The sequence below is a fragment of the Neovison vison genome, chromosome 1, assembly GCF_020171115.1.
Source record: "Neovison vison isolate M4711 chromosome 1, ASM_NN_V1, whole genome shotgun sequence".
Lineage (NCBI taxonomy): Eukaryota > Metazoa > Chordata > Mammalia > Carnivora > Mustelidae > Neogale > Neogale vison.
Genome location: NC_058091.1, coordinates 247442399 through 247469814, shown reverse-complemented (window position 1 = coordinate 247469814; position 27416 = coordinate 247442399). Strand labels below are relative to the sequence as shown.

At 37.2% G+C, this 27416-nt stretch overlaps 1 long non-coding RNA gene across 1 annotated transcript in view; it reads left to right on the top strand.

The window, feature by feature from the left end:
• Positions 1 to 24090, top strand: part of LOC122901701 — a 79069-nt gene extending 54979 nt beyond the window's left edge. Inside the window, exons 2-3 of the long non-coding RNA XR_006383661.1 lie at positions 19747 to 19883; positions 24033 to 24090. This is a non-coding gene — a long non-coding RNA (uncharacterized LOC122901701). The remainder of the gene's footprint in view (positions 1 to 19746; positions 19884 to 24032) is intronic.
• The last annotated feature ends 3326 nt before the right edge of the window (positions 24091 to 27416 follow it).

Genomic DNA, 27416 nt, shown 5'->3' with positions numbered 1-27416 from the left:
GTCCTTCCCCATATTTTGGCAAGATAATGGATTTTTTTTTTTTTAAAACCAGCTCTAATAAAAGTTCATTACTGATATCCTCTTCAGCACTTGTATTGTAAACCATTCTGGTCAGTTTTTTGTTCATATTATCAAGGGGCATTTCTTTTTGTTCCTTTTGTCCATAAAAAATAGGCAGAGTTCATCTGCAATGTGCTTTTATGTCTGATTCACCTTTGCACTGAGAGTGTGGCCCTCTGGAGTCCCAGCTTCCCATAGGATCTCCTCCTTGTTTCCCTTCTGGTAGGAAGTAGGATTCGTCTTTGGTCTACCATTCCTGTAATAGCAGCAAAATAGAAAATCAGGGGCACCAAGGTGAGCAGTCTGCTTCCTGGTGAAAGACAACTGGCAAACACTTATCTCTATAAATTCCCTCTTTCTCTTCATTTTTAACCTCTGTGTCTTCTTTTTGGAGGGAGTGGAGTCAAACCATTTTATTGAGGGGCGTTGGGAAAGGGTCACAGGGATTGGGAGACAATGAGATCCAATGTCCTCAGGCCAGCTGGGATCTTCCCAGCTTCAGAGTCACCAAAAACTCCTATTTCTTAGTTTCTTGGCAGCTCAGGGGAGATTTTACATGGATTAGTATTTTTTTTCCATAATTTTTATTTTTGTTCAGTGGGTAAAATATGTGGAGTATCTATATAGTGTCATGCTGATAGACCCTCGAAGTCTAAGCACATTTTCTCAGTGCACAACTTTAGGTAATTTGAACAGATAATTTGAATGGTGGTCCACTTTCTCAGTATGGAAGAGGGAAAAATACTTAAGAATGGAATATATACTTGTATTTTAATGAATTATTTATCCTTAACAATAATTACAAAAGAGTCTACAGCCATACCACCCTGAATGTACCTGATCTTGTCTGATCTCAGAAGCTAAGCAGGGTTGGGCCTGGTTAGTACTTGGATGGGAAGACATGATTATTTTAATTATAATAAAAGAAATAAGAAAATGGTACCAGAGGGTAATAAGTTTTAAATTTGAGAATTAAAAAAAAAAAAAAAAAAAGAAAAATTTGAGAATAGACACACTTCAACCAAAAATCAATAAATAAAGTTTAGGGATAAGAATCTCCGTTCCATGTAGGCGATGAAAATCTTTCATTAAGTCTCTTCTTTTGGGAGTGCCTGGGTGGCTCAGTTGTTAAGCATCTGCCTTTGGCTCAGGTCATTGATCCCAGGGTTCTGGTATTGAGCCCCACGTGGGGCTCTCTGCTCCAAGGGAAACCTGCTTCTCCCTCTCCCACTCCCTCTGCTGTGTTCCCTCTCTTGCTGTGTCTCTGTCAAATAAATAAATAAAATCTTTTTTTAAAAAGTCCCTTCTTTTGGTGTTTCTTTTGGCACTTCTATTCAAATGTGCTTTGAATTTGTCATATACATGAATTGCTATAATTTTTTATCTCTTTACTCTTTATCAGACTTTTTCTTTTTGGTGCCCACTCCCTTATTTTTTTTCAAGTCTTCTATTTCCCTTTAGTATATTCTGCTTAAAATTAGTTTCTCAATCTGTTCCCTTCTCTGTGCCTGTCGTTCTCCTTCCAACTTCTCCTTCTCACTCTCAGACACATTAGACAGACATCTTGCTCACAGACTTACTCTTTCCCTCACCTGACCTCCAGCATTTTTGTTCCAATCCATTTCTTGATGGGAAAAAAAAAAAAACAGTTTTTATAGAAAGGTTTCTTCTCTTTTCAATTAAAAAATAAATAAATAAAACGGGCAGCGTATGAAGAATCTTGGAAGCATGGTGGAAAAAAAGAATGATTAAAACCTTGCTGAATCATAGTTGTTTTTAAAATGAAGGATGCCTGATAAAATCAAAGATTTCTCTTGTTTTACCAAAACGGGTGAAATCAATAGTGTTCTGCGTGTTATTTCAATGTGAAGGTGATGGAAACAAAGATCTAAAGCAATAATCATGAGAAAAGAGTTCATGGAGCAGAATCGATTTTTATTGTGAACAGTCATGTAAACTGAAATAGTTACAGGCTTCTGAGAGAATCTAAAAGCATGTGGATCAATGTGAGAGCCAAATGTGGAAATGGCTGGGCCTGTGTCTTTGATCTTCTTAAGAGTAAATGCATTTCTAACAGTAAAATGTAACTTTATTTTTAAAAGGGGGGGGGGTGTTCCGTATGACCATTTGCATGTTCATGGTACTTTGCAGTGTCGTCACCTGAATTAACACATTTAATCCTCACAACCACGCTATAAGGTGAGTTCTTTTCCTCACCATTTTTCAGATGGGGAATGTGTTAGGGTCATGCAGCTGGTGGGTGGAAGTACCAATGTTCAGGCCCAGGCAGCCTGACTCGGTTCTGCTGTCCTGACCAAACTGGTGCCTCAACCTTAAATCAGAGGTGGAAAAGTAACGTGGTGACAGTGATCCTTTTGTGCCCTTTCCAATGAACAATTCGTAGATGCTAGTCAAGCTTAAATGGATCTTAAAGAAAATGATGCCAATCCTCATTTCATAGCCAAGGAAGATAATTCTCAAAGAACAGAAAGAATTAACTCAATAATGTCATTTTTCTTTGTGGGATTATAACCTCAGATCACGCCGATGGAGACCAGCTCTTATGTTCAATTCTCTGTCCTTTGCCACAAATTATCTTCCCAGTTGATTTCTCACAACACTAGGAAGTTGGACACTGAGAATTCTTTGTATAAAAGTCCTGTGGATTCAGAAATCTTAACTAATGCATGGATATGTCGCCCTGAGGGAATAGAACACTAGTCATGTTTTTCTTCGGATTTGCAGTTTCATCAGAAGACTCTTTCTCTAAAGATTTTTCAAGTGGAAGAAGCAGAGGAGTACACTCTGGGCCCACTCTGCCCCTTTCACTCATGCATCCCCTGCCTTGGTAAAAAAATGTATATATAGGAGTTGCTCTCTCAGTGAAGAGATTACTTATGTTACAAAATTGTTTTTGAGCATTCAGAACACTATACTTCAGATAATGTAGCATCTTAAGTGCAAGCATTGTACAGTTTGCTGTTTACATCAAAGAGCTTTTGTTGTTGCTGATTCCTGCACCTATACAGGTCAAAGTGCAGCCTATTCAGTCTCTCTTCATGACAGCATGGGGCGCCGAAGCCTTCATGTTCAGAGAAAACTTTGAAATGAGCCCACAAAGAATTCCCTCCAAGGACACGGAGCCCTGCCAATTGAAGGTAGACACAGAAAGTTGCAAAACAAGTGACATAAATACAGTGATTGTCCCTGGCACCCTTGTGCTCCCCAAACCCTGCTGTGCCTCCAAAGCTGTCTTTTCTCCTATTGTGGCTGTTCTCATGTCTGATGAACACATATCTTCTTGGGGGTATCAACTGTTCTCAGCCACAATATGCCTAATAATACTGATGTTCTTAGAAGGAAAACTGCTTGCTATAGATTTGAGGCTCTTTCTTTGGGCTTTTTGTATTTAAAAAAAAAAAAACAAACAAAAAAACTATTTCCTGATAAATGAAATACCTCAACAAACAATTCTGAACAATTCTGACACATACAAAGGAAAGTTTCATCAGTCAAGACTGCAATGGGAGATTCTACTTTGCTAGATCTGCATTAAGGAATTTGCAAATTATTATACCATGCTCACTTTCCTTGAACCACTAAAGTGAAATAATTTACATAGTGAGCAAAGGACTAACTTAAACAATGCTCTCCTTAGGAACTATGAACACTAACACTCCAAAAACAACCTATATTGACTCTGTGTGTGTGTGTGTGTGTGTGTGTGTGTGTGTAAAGTTTATTTCAGGAGAGTAAGATTCCTTCAAAGATTGAAAATGTGATTGAATTGTTAACCTCACTCCACTCCTCAGATGCATGTGGATTATTTTCTGCTAATAGAAAATTGTTAAAAAGTCTTAAATTACTGTAATTTGGCACTGATCTTTCATTGTCATTCTTCAGGGAGAGCTGGATCACAGGCAAGGGGGCTTCCTCTGGAGAGTAGGATGGGCGAAGACAGCCAGGCTCAGGTACTGAGTCCGGTGTTTGTGGCTCTGCCTCTGAGGCCTACGAAATTATCCTCAACTTTTCCCAGCTTAAACAGAAAAACTCTACTTTTAAATCTGCGCCATTGTTGATTTCAGATTTTTTGATAAGCTAGGGCAGGATTTTTCAGAGTGCTCTTTATTGTTCTATTTGTTGATACAGTAAAGTAGGAAGAAAGAAAGTACCAGGAGAGTAATTCCATGAAAAATTGTTCATATACTCTATAACATATATACAACTTTTTCTAACATTTTAAAATCATTTCCAAAAAATAAAAATAAAAGATCTCTTCTTAGTTTTGTTTAGGTAGAAATCTACAGTTTAGTCTTCATCCTGTAGCTGGCATGCTTAGGGCAATCAAAGGACTCCTCTGGAAAACAGAGTACAAATTAGACACTTAGAGACAAGAAATGTATTATTTGTATGTGTGTGAGTGTGTGTGTGTGTGTGTGTGATATTCAAATAAAGATCAATAGCTTGCCTTTGATAAGATCCCAGTCTCACTATATAGAGTTTTCATAATATATAATTTTTTCTTCTATTATTCCTCTTTGTTTTCCTTCATTTAAAAAATGTCCAGCATTTTCCTTTGTAGTGAGTCATTGACTATAAACTATTACTTTAAGTTATTAGACATATTCTTTAAATGGCAATAGATTAAAAAACCTCTACATATATAATTAAAATACTGCTGCATGATCAAGATTCTAAAGACTTTTATTTCCAACTTAAGGCAAACATTGGATAGTTTAAAAAGTCTTGGTCTAAAATTCATATAACTGTAACTTTGCGCTCACAATCACCGGTTTTAGAAACTTTCTGCCCTGCTCTGCTTTCTTTTCATGATCTTTTGCCACCCCCTTCTTCATCAAGCTGACCTTTTTTTTTAATGTTTTATTCCAGAGGGAACTTGCTATGATAGACGCAGTCTGCTGTTGGACATGCTTTCAGATGACAATTTTGAAGTCTTGGTGTACTTTATGTTGTTACTTAATTGAATAAGAATAGTCAGTTTAACGAGGCATTTCTATATTACTTCATTTTAATCTGGTAAGACTAGGGTGATTCATCACCAAGAGTTTAGGTAAATATTAAACTAAGAAGACAGGAGGAGGGTAGAAGAGGTATGGGTTCCGGTTTTGCCAAGATGGTGAAATAATAGGTTTCAGGCTCTGTCCTCCAAAATGAGCCCTGGGAGATTATAGAAGCAAAAGGGAAGTATGGTTTTAAGGAACTGTCAAAGGAGAAACCCCATCCCTTGCCCTCCCCAGCCCTTCTTCCAGGTAGAAGGCCATCTGAGAAGTGGTTTGCCCAGGACAGTTGAATAATAGCAGCCTGGGGCAGAGCAAAGCCAGAGGCAGCAGCAAATGGAAGAATGGGTTACAACAGTGGTTCTCAGGTATGGTCCTCAGACCAGTAGCATTGTTAGACATCAGAACATATTAGAAATACAAATTAGTGGCTAACCCCAGATCTGCTGAGTCAAAAACTTAAAGCAGGACCCAGAAATCTATGTTCTGTAAGCTGTTCTGATAATTCTGATATATGCTAAAGTTTAAGAAGAGAAAGTTTTTTTAAGCCTCACTTGCCTTTTTCTTGCTTTGCCCTGGAACAGTCATGACCTGCAAGCATTTCTACAGATACCTGCCTCTCTCCAGAAGCTCAGTGAAGCTTAACAGTGCGGTTGCTAGTGGGCGGATTATTATAGCAGTGCATAAAAAATCCTGCTTGGACAGAAAGTTACCAACATTAGTTTAAACTGACCAGCTGCTCTCCAGGATTTATTTCTCAACCAAAATATTCAGGTTACAGCATAGGGAATAGAGTGTACCCGCTTTTGTTGATTCACCTCAGGCTTTAAAGAAACTCTGAGTAGAGTAGCTGCCTGCTGGAGGGTTAGCCAAAAAGTCACCAAGGATTCTGTGGAGCCCAAGATACTATAGCCTTATCTCTGCCTCCCAAACTAACCTGGACTGATCCAAATCAGTGTTTAATCTGGTGCCATTAAACATTAGCCAGGGGCACCTGGGTGGCTCAGTGGGTTAAGCCGCTGCCTTCGGCTCAGGTCATGATCTCAGGGTCCTGGGATCGAGTCCTGCATTGGGCTCTTTGCTCGGCAGGGAGCCTACTTCCCTCTCTCTCTCTGCCTGCCTCTCCATCTACTTGTGATTTCTCTCTGTCAAATAAATAAATAAATAAATCTTTTTAAAAAATAAATAAACATTAGCCAGATAGAATAGTTGATACCCCCAAGAAGATATGTGTTCATCAGACATGAGAATGAGACCCCTGGAAAGTGATGTTATCAAGATGGCGACACAGGTTGTTCCTGACTTTGCTTCCCCTCACAAGAACAACAACTAACAACTTGTCATGGAAAAGATACTACTGAGAGATTCCTAGAACACAGGGGGGCTGGGCTGCAGCACCCCTTGCACGGAGGCGGAGGCAGCTATGTAGGGAGGAGGAGGAGGCTCCTCCTCCTAAGGCTAAGAGGAGCAGCTATGTAAGGGAGCACATTGCCCTTTCCCCAAGCCAGCACAGCAGCACACAGAAAGGTCTCTACTGAGACTCTGGTTGGTTCCTTCAATGGGAAAAGAGAGCCTAGGGGCACAACAAGCAACCCCAGCATCGTGGGTAACTTTGTGGGACCCCTGCTCTGGTCTCATACCAGAGGGATTTCAGGGGAATCTGCGGGGCTTAACCACTGGGAATTTGAATGACAGAGAACAAAACTCTGAGAAGGATGAATCCAGAAATCTGAAGCCTGAAAATTATATAATTTTTTATCTTATAAAAAAGAAAAACAAAATTACAAATACAAAATCAGATACAAAGATGAATGCTTAGGATGATAGAAGAAATCACAATAAAATATACATGCTAACCACCTGACAAATATCACAAAGATCACTAAATCTAGGAAAATAACTTTTATTATTTACTAGCTGACATATCCTTAGAGAAGTCTTTACCTTTTTTTTTTTTGGTCACCTCTTCATCTTTCAATAATTGTATTTTATTTTTTTTAAAGTAGGTTCATTGCCCAGCATGGAGCCCAGTGCAAGGCTTGAACTCATGATTCTGACGTCAAGAGTCAGACCCTTAACTGAGCTGAGATCAAGAGTCAGACCCTTAACCAACTGAACCACCCAGGTGCCCCCAAAATTATCAAAGATAATTACAGTTTAAAAAAAGGAAAGAGGGGAGCCTGAGTGGCTCAGGTGGTTAAGTATCTGCCTCTGGCTCTGGTCATGATCTCCAGGTCCTGGGATGAAGCCCTGTGTCAGGCTCCCAGCTCAGTGGATAGTATGCTTCTCCCTCTACCTCTCTCCCTGGTAGTGTTCTCTCTCTCAAATAAATAAATAAATCTTTTTTTTTTTTTAAAGGGAAAGATTATTTTAGATTTTCCTATATTATGATTGATTGAATTCTGTTTTTGTTACTGATATCTGTATCACTGTGCTTCACACACTGATGTATTTTTACATGTGCTTCACACACTGATGTATTTTTAATATTTCTATAGTTTTTCTGCTTTGTGCAGCTCACAGGACATCTGGTCAATCCTATTTTGCATGATTTGTATCTAAAAGGAAAAATTTTATGTTGCATTTGAAATTTTTTATATTTTCAATTTTGTATCATATTTCTAAAAGGAAAGAACTTTCATTTTGAGTAGGGGTCAATGAGAAACAACTTCTTCTCTTACAGTTTTCCATATCTGATGATTGTAATCATTTTCTACATATCATTTTCTGGCTTTGTGCATTCCTTCATATTCTCAATGCTGGCCACTGTAGAACGTTTTCACAATATTTCATATTATTTCATATTACAATATGACCTGTTTGATGTCATGATGCAGGATGAATTGTGTTCTATTCCTAGAAGATATTTTTACACAAGTACAGCTAGTAATAACTTAAACATACTCAGAAGTTGCTGCAAAACATATATATTGGAATGGAAATGGAGTAGAAAGATACAGCAGTGTTACTGATTGCATGTAAGTTTCTTACTTTTGCATATGTACAAAAGTACACAACCATTTGCTAGTGAGAGTCCATGACTCTCAAGCTTTATACTGTAATAGGATTTTCCAAAGAAACAAAACCAGTAGGAAATACTTCATAGATAGAGACATTTGGTTTAAGGAATTGGCTCCCTTGATAATGGAGGTTGGCACATCCATAATCTGCAGAGTAGCCTACAGACCCAGAGAAGAGTTAGTGTTGTAATTCTAGCCCAAAGAGAGTCTGCTGGCAGAATTCTATCTTCCTATAGAGGTCAGTGTTTTTCTAACAAGAACTTCAGCTATTTGGGTGAGGTTCATTCATACTGTGGTCTACTTTATTTAGAGTCTACTGATTTAAATGTTAAATTTATCTAAATTAAATTTATTCTAAATTTTATCACAGCAACATCTAGATTAATGTTTGACCAAATATCTGGGTACCATGGCCTACCAAGTTGACACAATAACCGTTATGATGGTGACTCTTCCTTTACAGCTAAGTTCAATTACCCCTAAAGAAAATTAATAAACAGAACAGTATATGTAACCTGAAGCAGAAGTACTAGAACAGAGGGACCTAGTGATTTAGAAAGTTCATCCATATCATATTCTTCTCTCCTTCCAGGAAAGTAAGAGGGTTATACTTTTCCACCTTTGCAGTTAAGCAGAACATGTGACTAGTACTAGGTCTTTTTTTATGAATCAAAGTTATGATTTATTATTTCTGAGTGATGCTTTTAATTACCAATACAAGATTCTCCAGAGCTTTTATCCTACTGTGTTGGCCAAATGGATTGCATTCTCCACATGGTTTGAAAATATGATGGTGGAACCTGCAACCATGTGATTCCTGAGATACTACATATGTTGCCCCAAAGCATTGCCTGGATGTGTAGTGAACTTTGCACGAAACCACTGAGTTTAGGAGATTTCCTTTGTTTCTACATCATAATCTATTCTGACTAGTACTTGAACCAATGAAATAAACATGCTAACTTTAATGAGATAATGAATGATATTAGCAATGTGAAACACAGCTAGAGTCATAAAGAATAAACAAGTGGAAGTATTAGGTATAAAAAATTATTTGAAATATGGAACCTAATATATAAAATGAATTATCTGTTGAATGCACCTAAAGACAAATTTAGTTGAATTGGAAAATCACACTGGGTGATCCTCCAGAGTTATCAGGAAATAATAAAGAGTTTTAAAATATAAAAAGAAAAGGTAAAGAGATATGAAGGATAGGAATAGAAGACATAATGGAATGTTCAGGGGGAAAAAAAAGGTAAAAATGAAGTGAAGAAAATATTTGAAGAAATAATGGAAATAAATTTCCCAGTATTAAAAAGTAAGTTTCAGATAAAATGGGTTTATAGAGCATCAAGAAAAGATATAAAGAAGAAAAATTCACACCTGAAATGTGTAGAGAAATTTAGGAATATCAGAAACGAAGATAGAATACTATATAATTTTAAAAGAGTACCTACAGGGAAAAAACTGTAACTTTGTAGTTTTCACTAGTAATACTAGAAGAAAGAAGATAATGAAGTAATATTTTTAAAGTATAAAAGGAAATGAACTTTGACCTATAATTTTATGTCCAGCTAAATTACCATTCAGAGGAGGATGTAAAATGAAAATACTTTCAGTCATTAATAAATAAATAAATATATATATATATATATATATATATATAATCTCAGAAGGGTTGTCACACAAAGATCAACATTAAGAGCACTTTTGAGAAACAGGAGAGAATTTTATGAGATGAGGCAAGACAGATATGAAGGGTAACCAAATATCAAATATCTTGGAAAAGGTTATTTTTATTAAAAAAAGAAAAAACTAGGATTAATGGAAAGAAAATAAAAACATAGTCCATCATTGATTTCCAACTTAAATTCTAGCCAGGATGATGGGAAGGAGAAGACCACATGAACCCAGTAGGGCCATTGTACTTCACTTTTGAAGGATAAGACACCAATATCCATACTTAGAGTGTTAATATTAAGTTAGGGTTGTGACAGTTCTTCCTTCTCCCTCTACAATTTGTTTTTAACCTGTTACTCTATTTATGTTTCTTAGGTTTAGAGTTTTTTTTTTATATACAGAGAATGAATGAATCATGAGTTTCTACCACTCTTTCTGTAAGGCATGGCCTACTGTCTCTCTCTCTCTTTCTCTCCCTCTCTCTCTCTCTTTCTCTTGCTGACACACACAAATAATGAGGTATATCACTTTCATTTTCTTATCTGAAGGTTTTTTTAACCATAATTGGATTAGGTTAAATTCAATCTCATGTCCCCAGAGTTAAAAGTTTTAGATCTACTTCGTTTCTTTTTGTCTCATTGAGTATGTTTACTTTTCATTTAATTTTTTTTTAAGATTTTATGTATTTATTTGACAGACAGAGATCACAAGTAGTCAGAGAGGCGGGCAAAGAGAGAGGGGGGGGGAAACAGGATCCCTGCCAAGCAGAGAGCCCAATGCAGGGCTTGATCCCAGGACCCTGAGATCCTGATCTGAGCTGAAGGCAGAGACTTAACCCACTGAGCCACCCAGGCGCCCCATTTTTTTCGTTTAATTTTTGATGCTAATTCAACAAGACACCATGAAAGCCAAAATGAATATATGTACTTTTTGGGTGAAAATATTCTAACTAGAGTAGCGAATGTAAACCTAGCACAGAAACACATATAACTACCCGAGATACTACTCTTACTACTAATATTAAAGATGAATAACATTTTATAATTTATATCTACATATTCATATAAACATAAAATAAGTAAACATAAATATATCAAATTATACTATCATGTGAAATATCATTTTTGCTATTTTATAGATAGGGAAATTGTAATTCAGAGTATTTAATTTCCTACGAGTATAGTAAGAATGTAAGACTTGCTGATTTTCTGTTTGATTCTCCTTATAATACAACATGTTGTGATTTCAAACAATGTAGATTGAATATGTTTTTACTACTACTTCACCTTTCAAGCCAAACTCAGTCAATCTTTAACATTCCATTTTCAGTTTTAACCAGTTTCTCTGTGATCATATTTGTGAATACATACACATATACAAGAAGATCACAGCACACCTTCTGCCTGAATACATACTCAGAAGATGTAGAGAATGCATCTTTTTTCCTAATACTTGATTATTTCTTCTCACAGTGAAGACTATAATTTATCAAGTGATTATTTTATGTCACACACTATATACACTAAAGAATTCCATAATGCTAATATTAGAAAGTATCTATATTCTGATATGAGGCTCCATGAGGTTAGAGTCATTAGGTTGCTTAACATCTCAAAACTAGTAAATGGCAGAGCTAGGATTCAAAAATTTGAAAAGATATGTCAACTCCAAATCTTGTGTGTTTAATAACTTGGCCCTGCAGCTTGCTGAACCTGAACATAAAAGTTCCAGGGATTAATTTTGTGAGTTAGTTTAGAAACAGTATACTCAATATGTAACATATAGAAGAGTCATAACATTGATGTCTAGGGCAAGCCTACAGATGGACGCCCTCAGGAGGAGGAAGTTATGAAAGGGGCCCAGGCCACCCCTGAAATAGAATTGGAACCATCCATACAGGAAATTTCAGGTACTGGGTACCTAGATTGTGGTAGCAAGAGGGCACAGCTAGCTTCAGGTAGCATGTCCCCTTGGCCCCATGGATTCCTTGCCTTGTAGAGAAAGGTGCAGCCAGAGAAGGGCATAGGTGCTACCTAGTTCTGGTTGCCAGGGGAATAGTGGTATGTGGTAAGTATTTAACTGTAGAAATCAGTCAGACATTGGACATTGTCCTTATACAAACAGTCATTAAGACAAGTGAATTAACTTTACTAGTAATGAAAGTGTTGTGGATTTAAAGCAATAATAATGTCATTTTCATCTTACAAATTAACAAGGTATCCTTTAAAATAAGACCAAGCTAAACACTGGTGAGATGGAAATGAGGCTATCCCTCAAATGTGAAATTAGTGGCAGCACTTTCTGTGATCAAGTTTTTTAAAAGAGATTGGAAAATCTGAATAAAATATCTCAAAATTTCCTCATTATTTGGCCCAATAATTTTACTTATTGAATTTAGCCTAAGAAAATAATCTGGAATGCCTAAAACCATAATATGTGTAGATACGCACATGACAATCTTGTATATAATGATTTAAAATGGAGGTAGTAGAGTAAACTTAATGACTAAGGAGTAGACATATAGGATTTAGTATATATAACTAATTGATTATTAGGTACTATTAGAATGACTTACAGGAGTGTCTGGGTGGCTCAATCCATTAAGCACCTGTCTCTTGATCTCATCTCGGGTCTTGATTTCAGAGTTGTGAGTTTAAGTCTCACATTGGGCTCTATGTTGCCTCCTGACCCCCGGCCAAAAAAAAAAAAAAGATATGACTTACAAAGGTTTTGATAGCATAGGGAAAATTTTGCACTGTAAATTTAAATTTCAAAAACAATGATAGCTTTTTTGTTTATAAAATATTTTATTCACTCCATAAAGATAAGTCTAGATAAAAGACTAGAAACAATTATACTAAAATTAGAAATAAAGAAGTAATGATTAAAATAAATCCTATAGTCAGTAATCATTGAGGCAGTTGGGGGTCTTGAAGTCTGTGTTTTCCACTGTTGATTCTCCATAAAATGAAGAACATACTGAGATTGTGATTTTGTGAGCAACTACAAAAAATGTGTGTATTGTTGAACATTCAAGCCACTTTAAGCAGTAAGGATAATATTCCATTGATTTGGAAAAAAATGGTGTTTTTAAGAGCAATTAATGGAGATTAATCATTGTTTTTTGCCCATTTTGACTGCAACAAAGGAAAATGGTTTCTACTGATATCATAGATAAAAGGCTACTCTTTATTTTTATTCATGTAATATCATCGTTAGGGGGCCATTTGTGAAAATCCATGTCCTTTGTGTGCCCCCTAAAATTTTTTGGTCTTGTCATTAGTAATGTTTCATTAGTTTATTCAACAAATCTTAACAGAGCACACACAATATTCCAGGATTGTATTAAGTACCTGTAGTAAAAGAGAATACAAACAGAAATGGTCTATATATTTTGGAATTTTTTAGAATTGTTGGACCAAATGTAAACATTCCTAATAAGCTCTACATTCATATTTAGTTGTTCCTCAGAAATGCTTAAGAGGGGGTGCCTGGGTGGTCCAGTTGGTTAAGCATCTGCCTTCAGCTCAGGTCATGATCCCAGGGTCCTGAGATCAAGCCCTGTGTCAGATTCCTTATCAGCAGGGAGCCTGCTTTGCCCTCTCCCTCTCCCCCTCCCCCTTCACATAAATAAATAAAATCTTTTTTTTTTTTTTTTTTTAATGCTTAAGAATGTCCCCCTTTGAGAAGAAAAGGTAATCAGGTCAAAACTACAGAGGCATCATGGAGGCAGGCCACAGAAGGGTAGTTTTAGTTACCTTACTCGAAGGGAGTGGTTGAAGTGTCCATGATTTGGGCTCCAAAGAGACTGCTTGTGATAGCAACAAACTGGCTGCAAAAAAAAAAAAAAAAAAAAAAAGACAAAACTTTGATTCATTGCAGAGTTTGTAAATGACCTTCACTGTGATATTCTTTAGCCTATTTGAGTACCTCCATAAATCAAATCTGAAAGAGTGGTTATTTCTCATTGAGTCAATTCTTAACATTCAGTGATATCTCCAAACAGAAAGCCTGAATGACTGCAAATGTATTCTGCACTATGATCAGATGTGCTAAGAATTTGGTACCTTTGAGGTATCAAAAGTGAATAATTTAACATTCATTTCTTTAATATGTGTTACTTCAGCTAACAATGAATAGGAGAGCAGGCCTCACTTTTATTTTTTAATTTTTTTTTTTAAATTTTTGATCAAATGAGGAAAACATACTTGACTTTTTTTTTTTTCTGGTATTAGTATGTTCTGAACAACTAGTTATAAATCAAGTACTAGTTGACTCCAGAGAAGGCCCACAGATCTTTTCCCAGCAAGGCTGAACAATAAATTAAATTCAGATTCTTGACAGTTTTATAGTAAGCACATTTACTCAGTACTAGTACAACACGAAGCTATGATTGTAGAAGCAGGTATGCTACTTGTCAATTTAAGTCAGGTAATATTGGGACGCCTGGGTGGCTCAGTGGGTTAAAACCTTTGCCTTTGGCCCAGGTCGTGATCCCAGGGTCCTTGCTCTGCTCATCAGGGAGCCTGCTTCCCCCTCTCTCTCTCCCTGCCTCTCTGCCTGCTTGTGATCTCTGTCTGTCAAATAAATAAATAAAATCTTAAAATAAATAAATAAAATAAAAATAAACAAATACAAAACAAATGAAAAGAAAACCTCTCAGCTTTCTCAGCTTTCTCCATTGACTTCTTAAAGAATAATGAGGAAATAGATTTTGTGCCTGGTATCTTATAACAATTACTTGGTTAAAAGTCATTATTAACTGGATGATGCAGAATGAAAGAAACACCCATTATACACACACACAAATATAACTTGGTGAGGAACACATTTTGTTAATTGAACCAACATTTTAAAACTCCGAGTATTCATCCAATTTCACTCACTTCATATTTCTTTTTTTGTTTACATAATAAACATTTATCTGCTACTTAAAAGAGAATTTTTTTAAAGCAAGGAAGATCAGAGGGGCAAAGGGAGCAGGAAAGAGACTCTCAAGCAGGCTCCACAACCAGCACAGAGTCTGACATCTTACTCCGTCTCACAATCCTGAGATCATGACCCGATCCGTAATCAATAGTCAGATACTTAACTGCCTGAGCCACCCAGGTGCCCCATATAAGATATTTTTTAAAAGCAGTGCTGGCAGTCAGTTTTCATCAGTAAAGTTCTTTGTCTTCTTTATCAGTTTCCTAAAAAAAATCTGTGCTTTGGTATACATTTGGCTCCTTTAGAAAATATAATCACTTAAAAGAATTATAAACTGTGAAACAGTTTGTTTTCAACTTCATCTGTGATAGGCATTGGTTGCAAATAATATGCCTTTGTGAAAACTCCCATTTCTTCCAATACATTATGGTAGACTTAATTATTATTCCAACTCTTCACCTAACATTACCCCCACTCCTGCTCCCAATGCCAGCCAACTCTTCCCGAGAGGATTATACCTCCACGTATTTTGCCATATTATTTGCACTACCCCCTCCCATCATGGATGGAAGGAGTAGAATTTCCTATTCCTAGTGATGTTGAGATTGACCATGAAACTTGTTTTGGCCAAGGAAAGCATTAAAAAGGCATCATATGTTTCTACTTGCTCTCTCATGCCTCAGTCATTACCATTGGTCATTACCATTACCAATGGACTCATGTTATTTCTTCAGTTAGTTTTCTGGTCCTGGGAAAAGGGTGAGAGAAGTGAAGCAGAGCTGCCTAGTCTATCCCAGTGACCAGAACCTGATGCAGACCCATCCTAACTGACTGCAGAACTGTGAGAATAGTGACTATTGTTTTAAGCCCCTGAATTTTGGGTAGTATGTTACACATTATTTTGGCAATATCTCACTGATACATCATGACTACCCTTAGTGGTAAGTAACATTAAAGAAATTCCTGCAATGTATTCTTTCCTTTGGTAGGAACCCAAGTGACCTCCTTCCATTAAGTATAGAAAAGAACAACTTTTAGGAGACAAGAGATTACCTGGTTCTGGTCTTTTCTTAGCAAACAAGTGAAGTGGTCTTTGACAAGTCCCTTAATCTTTCTGTGCTTCTTTTGTAAAATTGAAAATGGCAGTACATTGACACCTAAAGATTTGATTTGTTGTTATCTAGATCCAGATTTTTTTATTACAATATACAGCTTCATGAAAAGATGCCATATCATTATTTAAGGACACTCCAACTTCGTTATTTCATGTAGTTGCATAGCAGATCAGTGACTTTTTGAACTATAGGAGTTCTGAAGCAGGAATTAGGAGTCTTGGGGATAAATTACCCAAAGGATAGGGCCAAGAGCTTACACTGAGCTGAGATTTGGGGAACCCAGATAATCAAAAGAATTTTGGTGTCTGAAATAAGATCCGAGATCAGAATTGACAAGAGATACAATTCTCTCAATATGTGTGTCTGATCCTTTTCTAAATCCACATGCTTTCTTAGTTCTTTCTCCTGAGTCTCGGAGGAACATGGTTATCTTTTGTCAAGTGTGCTAAAATAGCAGAAGATCATTGTTAGAATTATGTATGTCCTTCCAGATTTGTTTGCTTTTTTTCATCTTTTGGTTGTGATTTACCATAAGAAATGGCCACGTACACATATGTTCAGATCAAACAAACTTAATTACTTTGTCAACTCTCATCACCCCTCCTTCACAGGTTAGGTTAGGGAGGCGCTTAGCTGAAAGACAAGGTTTATCATACTCCCAGGCTATTGCGACAAATAATTAACTTACTTTTTTTTTTCATGTGTATTTATTCATCCCTCATTACATTTTATAGGGGATTTGAGGCAAGGAATTGCCACACAGTCAGGGAGACTGGAGAACACAGACTTTTAGCTGGGTGGCAAACTGCACAAATAGATGAACAGAAAAGGAGAATGGGGATTGGGAAGCAATTAACCATTTCTGCCATGGTGGTAAATCTCTGTGTTTCACTCCTGAATTTATGGCTCTATAAAATGTTTACTTTTTCCTAACCTAAATTTCTGTTAATTCAACATGTTCATTTTTTCAGATTGTAGCGATTATTATAGGTACACATCATAAGGTGCTATATACTTGTCCAGCATAGGTACTTCTTGCCAAGTTAATCATCTGTAAGACATGCTTGTTCAAAATTCAATGATTTGGTTTTTTCCCCCAGCTTTTCTTTTTTTCAGTTTTTATTTAAATTCCAGTTAGTGTAATGTTTCAGGTTTACAATATAGTGATTCAGCACTTACACACAGTACCCAGTGCTCATCACAACAAATGCACTCCTTAATCCCCATCACCTATTTCACCCATCCCCCCACCCATCTCCCCTTTGGTAACTATCACTTGTTTGGTTTGCCTCTCTCTCTCTCTCTTACTCTCTCTCTTCTTTTTTCCTTTGCTCATTCGTTCTGTTTTTTAAATCTTACATATGAATGAAATTATATGGCATTTGTCTTTCTCTGACTTATTTTTCTTAACATAGTACTCTCTAGCTCAATCCATGTCCTTGCAAATGGCAAGATTTCATTCTCTTTTGAGAGAATTGTATATACATACCACATCTTTATCCATTCATTAGTCAAAGGACACTTGGCTGTTTCCATAGTTTGGTTATTATAGATAATGCATGCTATAAACATCAGGATGCATGTATCTCTGAATTAATATTACTGTATTCTTTGGGTAAATACCTAGTAATGCAGTTTCTGGATTGTAACTTTTTAACGTTTTGAGGAATATCCATATTGTTTTCCAGAGCCGTTGCACCAGTTTGCATTCCTACTAACTGTGCAAGAGTGGTCCCTTTTCTCCATATCCTCACCAACACGTGTTACTTCTTTTGTTGATGATTTTAGCCATTCTGACAGGTGTGAAGTGATAACTCATTGTAGTTTTGATTTGTATTTCCCTGATGATAAGTGTTGTTGAGCATCTTTTCATGTGTCTGTTGGCCATTTATATGTCTTCTTTGGAAAAACGTTTATTCACATATTCTGCCCATTTTTAAACTGGATTGTTTATTTTTTATGTTGAGTTGTGTAAGTTCTTTATAGATTTTTAGATACTAACCCATTATCAGATATGTCATTTGCATTTATTTTCTCCCATTCCACAGGTTGCCTTTTAATTTTATTGATTGTCTCCTTCCCTGTGCAGAAGCTTTTTATTTTGATGAAATCCCAATAGTTTATTTTTGCTTTTATTTCCCTTGCCTCAGGAGACATACTAGAAAGAAGTTGCTATAGCCAGCATGAAAAAGGTTACAGCCTGTGTTCTGCTCTAAGATTTTGATGATTTGCTGTCTCCCATTTATGTCTTTAATCCATCTTAAATTTATTTTTGTGTTGTGTAAGAAGGTGTAAGAAAGCATTCCAGTTTTATTCTTTTGCATGTTGCTGCTCAGTTTTCCCAAACCCACAGCTAATATCATCCTCAGTGGGGAGAAACAGAGCTTTTCCTCTACAGTCAGTCCACTCTCACGGCTATTATTTAACATAGTACTGGAAGTCCTAGCCATAGTAGCCAGACAACAAAAAGAATTAAAAAGCATCCAAATCAGCAAGGAAGAAGCTAAACTTTCACTATTTGAAGATGACATGATACTCTCTATAGAAAACTCAAAAGACTTCACCAAAAAACTGCTAGAACAGATAGCAAATTTAGTGAAGTAGGATACAAAATTAATGTACAGAAATTGGTTGCATTTCTGTACACCAATAATGAAGTAGCAGAAAGAGAAATTAAGGAATCAATCCCATTTACAACTTACCAAAAACAATAAAAGATACCTAGGAATAAACCTAACCAAAGAGATAAAGGCGCGTATGCTGAAAACTGTAGAACACTGATGAAAAAATTGAAGAGGACACAAAGAAATGGAAAGCCATTCCATGTTCATGAATGGCAAGAATCAATATTGTTAAAATGTCTATACTACCCAAGGCGATCTACACATTTAATGCAACCCCTTTCAAAATACCAATAACATTTTTCACACAGATAGAACAAACAATCCTAAAATATGTAGGGAAGTGCAAAAGTGCCGATTAGCCAAAGCAATCTTGAAAAAGAAAAGCAAAGCTGGAGGCATCACAATTCTGGATTTCAAGTTATATTACAAAGCTGTAGTGATCAAAAAAAAGTATGGTACTGGTACAAAAATGGCCACATAGATCAATGGAGCAGAATAGAAAGCCCAGAAATTGACCACTGAATGGTCATTTAATCTCCCAAAATAGGAAAGAATATCCAATAGGAGAAAGACGTCTCTTCAACAAATGGTGTTGGGAAAATACAGTGATTTCTATTCAGGATATTTAAACTCTGTTTGTTGCACACCACAGACATTTAGCTATGTGTTTTTACTTAAGATCATCTGCATCATACTAGGAACAAAACGAGGTGACCTATGATAATTTAATAAATAGGCATTATGAATGCTAACAGTTACCATGTACATTGGTGGAATGCAAGCAGAGCATGAGCCAGTGAACTATGGATTTTCTAACTAAATCGTGGAATAATTTTACAGTTGCACCTACCACAGAAAATTCTGAAGAACCATTCTTTTCCCTAATTGCACAGGAACTTTTGCAAGAGAATTCTAAGATGTTACATCTGTCACACATTCTCTGGGTTAGTCTTGTGAAGTTAATAGCTTAGGATAGAAAAATCAGACAATAAGCAACAAACTTATTTCAGGAATAAGCTTGAAGGGACTCTCAACATAGGCCTGAGTTAGGAAAGTTTTCAGGACATCATGAAACACAGCCTCAGGAAAGAAGACATCACAGTAAAATGCTGACAATCAGCAATAGACTGGATTCCACAGTTGTTCTGTGCATATGGCCGTGGATTGAGTCCTGCTAACTCTTATTCTAGCTCAATGTAGTTGCCCTGAACAACAGTAGTAAATAAATTAATACTATTTTACATCTGTAAGAGTCCTTGCAAATCCATCATTTCAGATTATGTCTTTTTATTTACAGATCACACATAAGGAAATTGATGCTTCTAGGAATGAAGCACCTTTGCCTAGATCACAGAAACATCAACCAACACCTTGGAGACAGCTTATGAAAAAGAGCCAGACTGCCTTGTCCAGAGAGCTTACCGAAAACACCAGGTACTAGAGGATCAACACTAGTTTTATCAGCCTGTATCTTTTCTCACCCTGGACCCCAATTTTTATCTTTGTTATTTCTGATTCCTACCCTATTTCTGATTCTGGACTCCCCTCCACCCATCCCCCCACCTCACCCCCAGCTGAATTTCCATGGTAACTAACTTTATTGCCCCTCAGGAATCGTGGTGCTGTATCTTCTCTCCTCCTTTCTCCCCGTGCAACCTCATTGAGCACTAAGTTTTGGACCTTTTATGTCTGTTACAGCATTGGTTATAAGACAATAAATGAAAGAGCTGAGCACTGACCCAAATCAAAAACACCAAATCCAGTGTTTTTGCTGACTTACCATAATACTTTTCTGAGTCAACAGTATGATTGCAATTGCTATTTTAAACAAAAGTGTGATTTGAGCAGCTATTGAGTCACAGATGTAGGTGAACAACTGTACATTCATAGGTGCTTTAAGTTTCATGTTATGCCATGCATTTTAAATGTTTTTTAAATTAGGCTGTGAAGCAGAGCCAAAGATTGCATTCATTTAATCATTCATGTAGTTGCTTATCACAATTTATATTTTGGTTTTTGTTAATTTCCAAAATTTATGCCTTTTTGAGGCTTTGTTGTATTCTCTTGTGTAGATGTGCTTAGTTAATTCCACACTGTCTCCCACGGTTGACTATTTAGGTTTCTTTTCTTTTTTAACTATAAAAAGTGTTGTACTGGTGTATCTTTAGGATAAATTCCTAGAACTTATTCCTGGCATTGCTGGTCGAGAGGGTGTATGTACTTTTATTTATTTATTTATTTATTTATTTTAGGGACTGTATTTTATTTTATTCTTAGATCGAATACAAATTCTGCTCTCATTCTTGGATGAGATGTAAACATATATAAACGTACATAATAGGGCGCCTGGGTGGCTCAGTGGGTTAAGCCGCTGCCTTCGGCTCAGGTCATGATCTCAGGGTCCTGGGATCGAGTCCCGCATCAGGCTCTCTGCTCAGCAGGGAGCCTGCTTCCTCCTCTCTCTTTCTCTCTCTGCCTGCCTCTCTGCCTACTTGTGATCTCTCTCTGTCAAATAAATAAATAAAATCTTAAAAAAAAAAAACGTACATAATATATAATTCAAAAGGAAAACAGTGAAAATATTACCAGTTCTCCTTTTGATAAGTAATCACAGCTAGCTGCTCCTTATAGATCCTTAACAGAGATATTCTATGCAAATACAAATATATGTGTATGTTAAGTGAGAGGGGATTTCTCTTATCTGTGAGTAGTTATGTTTTCTTCTTCATTGCACTTAGGAGGGCCTAAAGACTCTAGCTATTATGTCACTGTTCATGTTAGGAACACACTTCTATATAGTTTTCTTATTTAGTACCTGCCACATATCAGAATTATGAAAGATGTTATTTTTAAAGCATGTGATTCAGCTGATTTTCATTTTGTCTTTCTATTCACTCTGTAGGGAGGGATGGCCATGGATATAGGGAGCTGCAGTGTTCTGGTCCCACACGTTTTTAAAACATGATCCAATCTGAGCTGATGGCTCTCTATGGCAGAGACTGTACTATGTCACAAAATCTACTTTTTCTGTCTTCTGTAATGAGAGAATTTAAGCTGGATACGATTGTATAGTTAGGAGCTGTATTACATAAGCTCCCTTCTGGTAGGTGTGATCATGTGACTAAGTTATCACTGATGGTACCAGAGTGGAAGTTCGGTGTAGAAACTACTTTAATTTTTACTCTGGATTTATGTGCATCCTTTCTCCACAGGCGTTGTAGATAGATACATCCTCAAGTTTTGAGTATGCAGAATAGTCCAATAATCCAGATGAGCAACAAGATGAAAGGAACCTGGGTCCCTGAGTGATTGTGTGAAGCACAGATGTCCCAACAACCTCCTTGCTTTCCTTGGGGGTGTTACATGAGATAAAAATAGATTTCTGCCTCTTTAAGCCACTATATTTGTTAGACCAGTTTATTACAGAGCTTGTCCCATATATTAACTAATACAGCTCCATACCTGGTTCTCAGGAGACAACTTGCCATTCCTCTGCCTTCTGCTATGTGCCTTGTAGACTGCTTTCTTAATCTGCTTCCTCATTTTGGTTGAGCATAAAAGAGTGTGCTGGAGATCATTTCATTGTTTTCATTTGTGCTTGTTTCAAAGCGTCTCTGTTGATGGTTAGTTTGATTAGGCATGGAATTCTAGCTGGGAAATAATTTCCCTCCAGAGTTTTGAAGTTATTCCATTTTCTCTGTTATTCTACAAATAGTTCATTTTGATTTATGATTTTTATTCTCTCTCTATTCAGAGTTTTAAAGTCTTCTTTTTTTCCTTTAAGGTTCTAAAATTTCTCATTGTTGTATTTTAGCATGAATCTGTTTTCATCCATTGTGTTTGGCACCCAGTGGAACTTTCAGTCTCCTTTTTAATGCTGGGAAGTTTCCTTGAATTATTTCATGCGTGACTTTCTTCTGTTTTCTCAGTAAGTTTCCAAGTAAGCTGCCATTTTTTACATGTGGAACCTCCTAGATTGCTCCTTTTTTTTTTTTCTTAACTTTCCCTCCTTCTTTGTCTTCTTTGTATCTCTTTTTCCTTTTGCCCTATTTTCTATGACAAATTAATCTTCTAACCCCTCCATTGATATCTTTCATTTCTGCCATCATTTTTTTTTACGAACTACTTTTCTTTATTTTTCCTTTTTTTTTTTTTTTTTTTTAGTTAGATCTTGCTCACCCCCCTTTTTTTTTTTAAGAGTTTTTATTTATTTGTTAGATGGTGGGGAGAGCACAAGCAGGGAGAGTGGCAGGCAGAGGGACAAGCAGGCTCCCCACTGAGCAAGGAGCCTGATGCAGGACTTGATCAGAGGACCCTGGGATCATGATCGGAGCCAAAGGCAGACACTTAACAGACTGAGCCACCCAGGCGTCCCAAGAACTACTTTTCTTTAATTATTTATTTCTTATTATTTCCTGACCTGATCATGGATATCATGCCTTCTTTTATATTTGAGAAAGTATCGATAATAGTTGCTTTCTTTTTTTTTTTTTTAAAGATTTCACTCATCTGTTTGAGAGAGTGAGACAGTGAGAGAGAGCATGAGCGAGGAGAAGGTCAGAGAGCGAAGCAGACTCCCCCATGGAGCTGGGAGCCTGATGTGGGACTCGATCCCGGGACTCCAGGATCACGCCCTGAGCCGAAGGCAGTCGTCCAACCAACTGAGCCACCCAGGCGTCCCAATAGTTGCTTTCTTTTTATTTTCTTCTTTCACACAGACATTGTCTTCCAAGTGACTTTTTTCCCCTTGTGGATTGTGATTATTTGTGGGGCGTTTTTTGGGGGGTTTTTTGGTTGTTGTTTTTTAAAGATTTTATTTATTTATTTATTTGACAGAGAGATCACAAGTAGGCAGAGAGGCAAGCAGAGAGAGAGGAAGGGAAGCAGGCCCCCTGCTGAGCAGAGAGCCGGATGCGGGGCTCGATTCCAGGACCCTGAGATCATGACCTGAGCCAAAGACAGAGGCTTTAACCCACCAAGCCACCCAGGTGCCCCTGATTATTTGTTTTGATTGCTACCTTCCTGTTATAGACTTTCCTTAGATGTTTATGGATTCATTCTTCTCTGCTTCTAGAGTGACTTAATAAAAACTGACTGAATGTTCTGAGTATGGGAATGGGGCTTGAAGATTTCACAGTAGGGTGGGTCTTGACAGACCTTCAGCCACCAAGCTCCAGATGTCAGTATCTGTATATATTTCTTTCTGAGCTGATCAGGTGTCCCAAATAAAGGTTTCCCAGTCCCCAGACTAGAGGGTAGAGATTTGACTGCCAGAGTTCGGGGTATAGAGAAAGGTGGGGGTTCCAGCCTTCAGGATTCACTATTTATATTCCACTTAGTGCCCCTTTTTTAGTAAGTCACCCTGGCTCACAACTTTGCTTAGAATGGCCAGCCCAGAGATCCTCCATTTGAAACTATTCTGAAGAGTAATCTTTCATTCTTCTATTAGGGCGGAGTTGGGAGGACAGTTACTCCATGTTGTGGAGTGTAGGAGGGCATGTAGTGTTTTAAAAGATTCTCAATCAGTTTTTGCCATATAGCCTTCATTTTATTCTTTTCTCAACCTTTCATTCTCATTTCCAGGAATACCAGAAGCCCCTGGTGTTTCCAGCTTCTAAGACTTTCGAGGATTCCCCAGGGTAAGTCAGATTGTTTCCAGCTATTCTCTACGGCTGGTTTAGGAATTTGGTTGTATTAGATCTACTTTATCAGTGACCATATACTTAATCTGATTTTTTAAATTAGTACATTAGCAGCTGCTTTTCTCCCATATTTGAGATAGTATATTTTTGTTGTTGTTATTTTGGTGAAAGAGTAAAATTTAGATGTGTGTTTTCAATGCTATTTTAACCTGGATCTCTGATGATTGCTTTTATAAGCCATTTATTTTTCTCTTAGATGAGCAGAGAAGGTTTAAAGTGACTTATATTCCCCTATATACATTCTTTGGTAAAAAGGAAGATGCAATTTTATTATGAAAACTGATGGACATTATTAAGAAATACTTACATTCTCTCAGGGAGTAGGCCCAGAAGAATGCTATGAACAGAGATAATAAAATCTAGTGAATCTCCAGTAAGTCTCAGAATCTATTGTTTAATATTCCATTTATTTAGAGAACAGAACTTGTGTCAAACATGTTCTTGGGATAAAAAATAAATAAATAAAACTATAATCCTGAGAGTTAACGGGCCACATACTGAAACTCATTTACACAAAAATGGTGTAAAAGAAGTTAATCGAATGAATCAAAACTCAGAAAATGTGTTTGTTTGCGGGTGACAAAATGGTAATAAACTCTAAGGATATTGAAAATTCCTTCCTGTTCATTGCTAATTGGCCTTCTTTTAAGAAGTAGTATGCCAGTAGGTACCCCAGCGAAAGAGGACTTGATCTATTTTACTACTTTTGCCTAAATGGATTCCACATTAGTACAGGCCCCAAAGTGCTTCTCTTTTTTAATTCCATATTGAGTTCACTGAATCACTGACTGTAGAAAATAAACTTTCCATATCCCCTTGCAGCTTTCAAATGAGAGGTTTCCATGGCATTCAGACTTTCTGAAACCCATTAAAAAGCCTGAGAGGTAGAGAGGCTATAATTGTTACCACTCAGGTCCAATATAATCAGCTGTCCAACTACTCATCAGCTCCAACAGAAGGCTTATCCCACTGCTTCCTGTTTCTGATACCTCTCTAAGGATCAGTCACATCTGCCAGCACAGAGAGAGAGAGTGAATGATCTAGATTCTAGTTTGCAAGCCAACTATCCCACACAGAACAAGATCCTTTCTCACAGATGTGCTGGTGGGGTGTCTGCCATTTGCAGGGTGTACGCTGTTGGCATATTTGAAGTGGGCTCTGAGGGCATATCTCTGCACAGAGAAACCTAACATGAGGATCCATTTATAGGTTCATTCTGGGCTTATGAAGTATCAGCAAAGCATGGTTCATCATGATGAAACTCTTTTTAAAGATGCATTACGGATTCATGTGGTCCTTCAGTAGAAGCCACTAGGCTATATACTGTGTCTTATCAGTCCTCCTTTTCTGTGAGTGTTGTTCCTGAAGATCTGGCCAGTTGGCCCCTGAAGGGAGATAAAAGGCACTTTTGAAGGACTGTTTGCTCCCAGGAGCCACATACATTTTGATAGAGTATTTAGAATATTTAGAGCACAGGAAGATAGATTATGCCACTTGGAGACATATTTTAACCCATATCTACCACAGTATTTTGTGCTTTTATGTACATCAAGGTTGTTTGTGACAGGGGGAATTTATTTCTAACAGTCATAGAAAATTTCTGACTAATTCCAGGCTGGTGACGTTTGGAAGGAAAAAGAAAACAACCTATACCTTTCATCATGTAATCTGCTCTTCTTGGTCTGCTCTTCTTGGTTGTCCAGGGTTAGTTAAAGAACCTTGCTTTGTCTCTTGCTCAGACTGGCTTTTCCCTCAGGCATCTCTTAAGGTTTTTATATACATAGAAAGGCCTCCAGACAGCAGAGCTGTGACTGACTGGTTTGTCTACACTGCCTCCCATCATCCTTTGTCTGGGCTTTTTTTACCTTCTGTCATTTATCCCAACATCTCCCAAATGCTGTCTGATTCTTATCTCTTCATCCCTGAGTTTCCTAAGAAATGCCCTGTGAAATGAAGGTTACTGATGATTAAACTGACAAAGAGTCATTCTCTATTTCTTCTTAATATTAGCATTGTGGCCAAGAATGAAGTAACCCTTGTGGAATTTCAGATGCCAGTGAAAAATTGGAGGAGTAATCTGAGACTGGATGACTTGCAGTTATCTGAAAGTTTCTGCTTAATCTGAATTTTTTAATTAGTACCTTAGTAGCTGCTTTTCTCCCATATTTGAGATAGTATTTTTTTTAAAGATTTTATTTATTTATTTGACAGAGATCACAAGTAGGCAGTGAGGGAGGCGGGGGTGGGGGGAGGCAGGTTCCCCGCTGAGCAGAGAGCCCGATGCGGGGCTCGATCCCAGGACCCTGGGATCATGACCTGAGCTGAAGGCAGAGGCTTTAACCCACTGATCCACCCAGGTGCCCCTGAGATAGTATATTTTTGTTGTTGTTATTTTGGTGAAAGAGTAAAATTTACATGTGTGTTTTCAATGCTGTTTTAACCTAGATCTCTGATGATTACTTTTAGAAGCCATTTATTATACTGTCCTTCCATAGAAACATACCTATATGTATCAGGTGGGTTTCCTAATTGAACACTGTGAGAGAGTTGGTGACTCCTTAAAAGTGCCTAAATGTGAACTCCCCACCCTCCAGCATTTCCTGCCTTGAAGAACAACTCTAGATTTTGTAGACTACATGAATTGAAAGAATAAGTGAGCCAGGCAGCTGCACTTCAAAGATTGATTGACTGATTGATTGATTGATTGATCTTTTATTTATTTATTTATTTGTGAGAGAAAGAGAAGGCGATACAGGGGCGGAAGGGCACAGAAGAGACTCTCAAACAGATTCCTCCCTGAGTGCTTATCCTGACCCAGAGCTCAAACTTACCACCCTGAGACCATGACCAGAGCTAAAAGCAAGAGTCAGACATTTAACCGACCAATCCACCCAGGTGCCCCATGCACTTCAAATTAAATAAAAATCATCAGTCAGTATGATTTGTTTTCACTGTGACACTCAAAACTCCTTTCCCTGTACATTAATCACCTAGCAATTCTGAGAAGCCAGCATTATATGGACAAAATACTGCTCATTAACCAGCCCTTCACAGAGAGAGAGTGCATGTGAACTATTTCCTGAAAAATATAAGTGTTATCAGAATTTGCAGGTGGTCTGTTACAGTAAGACTCAGTTTGGAAAATCCTTAAGGATACAACTTGAAAACTCTCCATTATACAGATAGGGTCACAGAGTCTCAGTGATGGGAAGTAATTTGTCTGAACTGGTAAAATACATTAACAGCAGAGCTTGGATTAGATTCT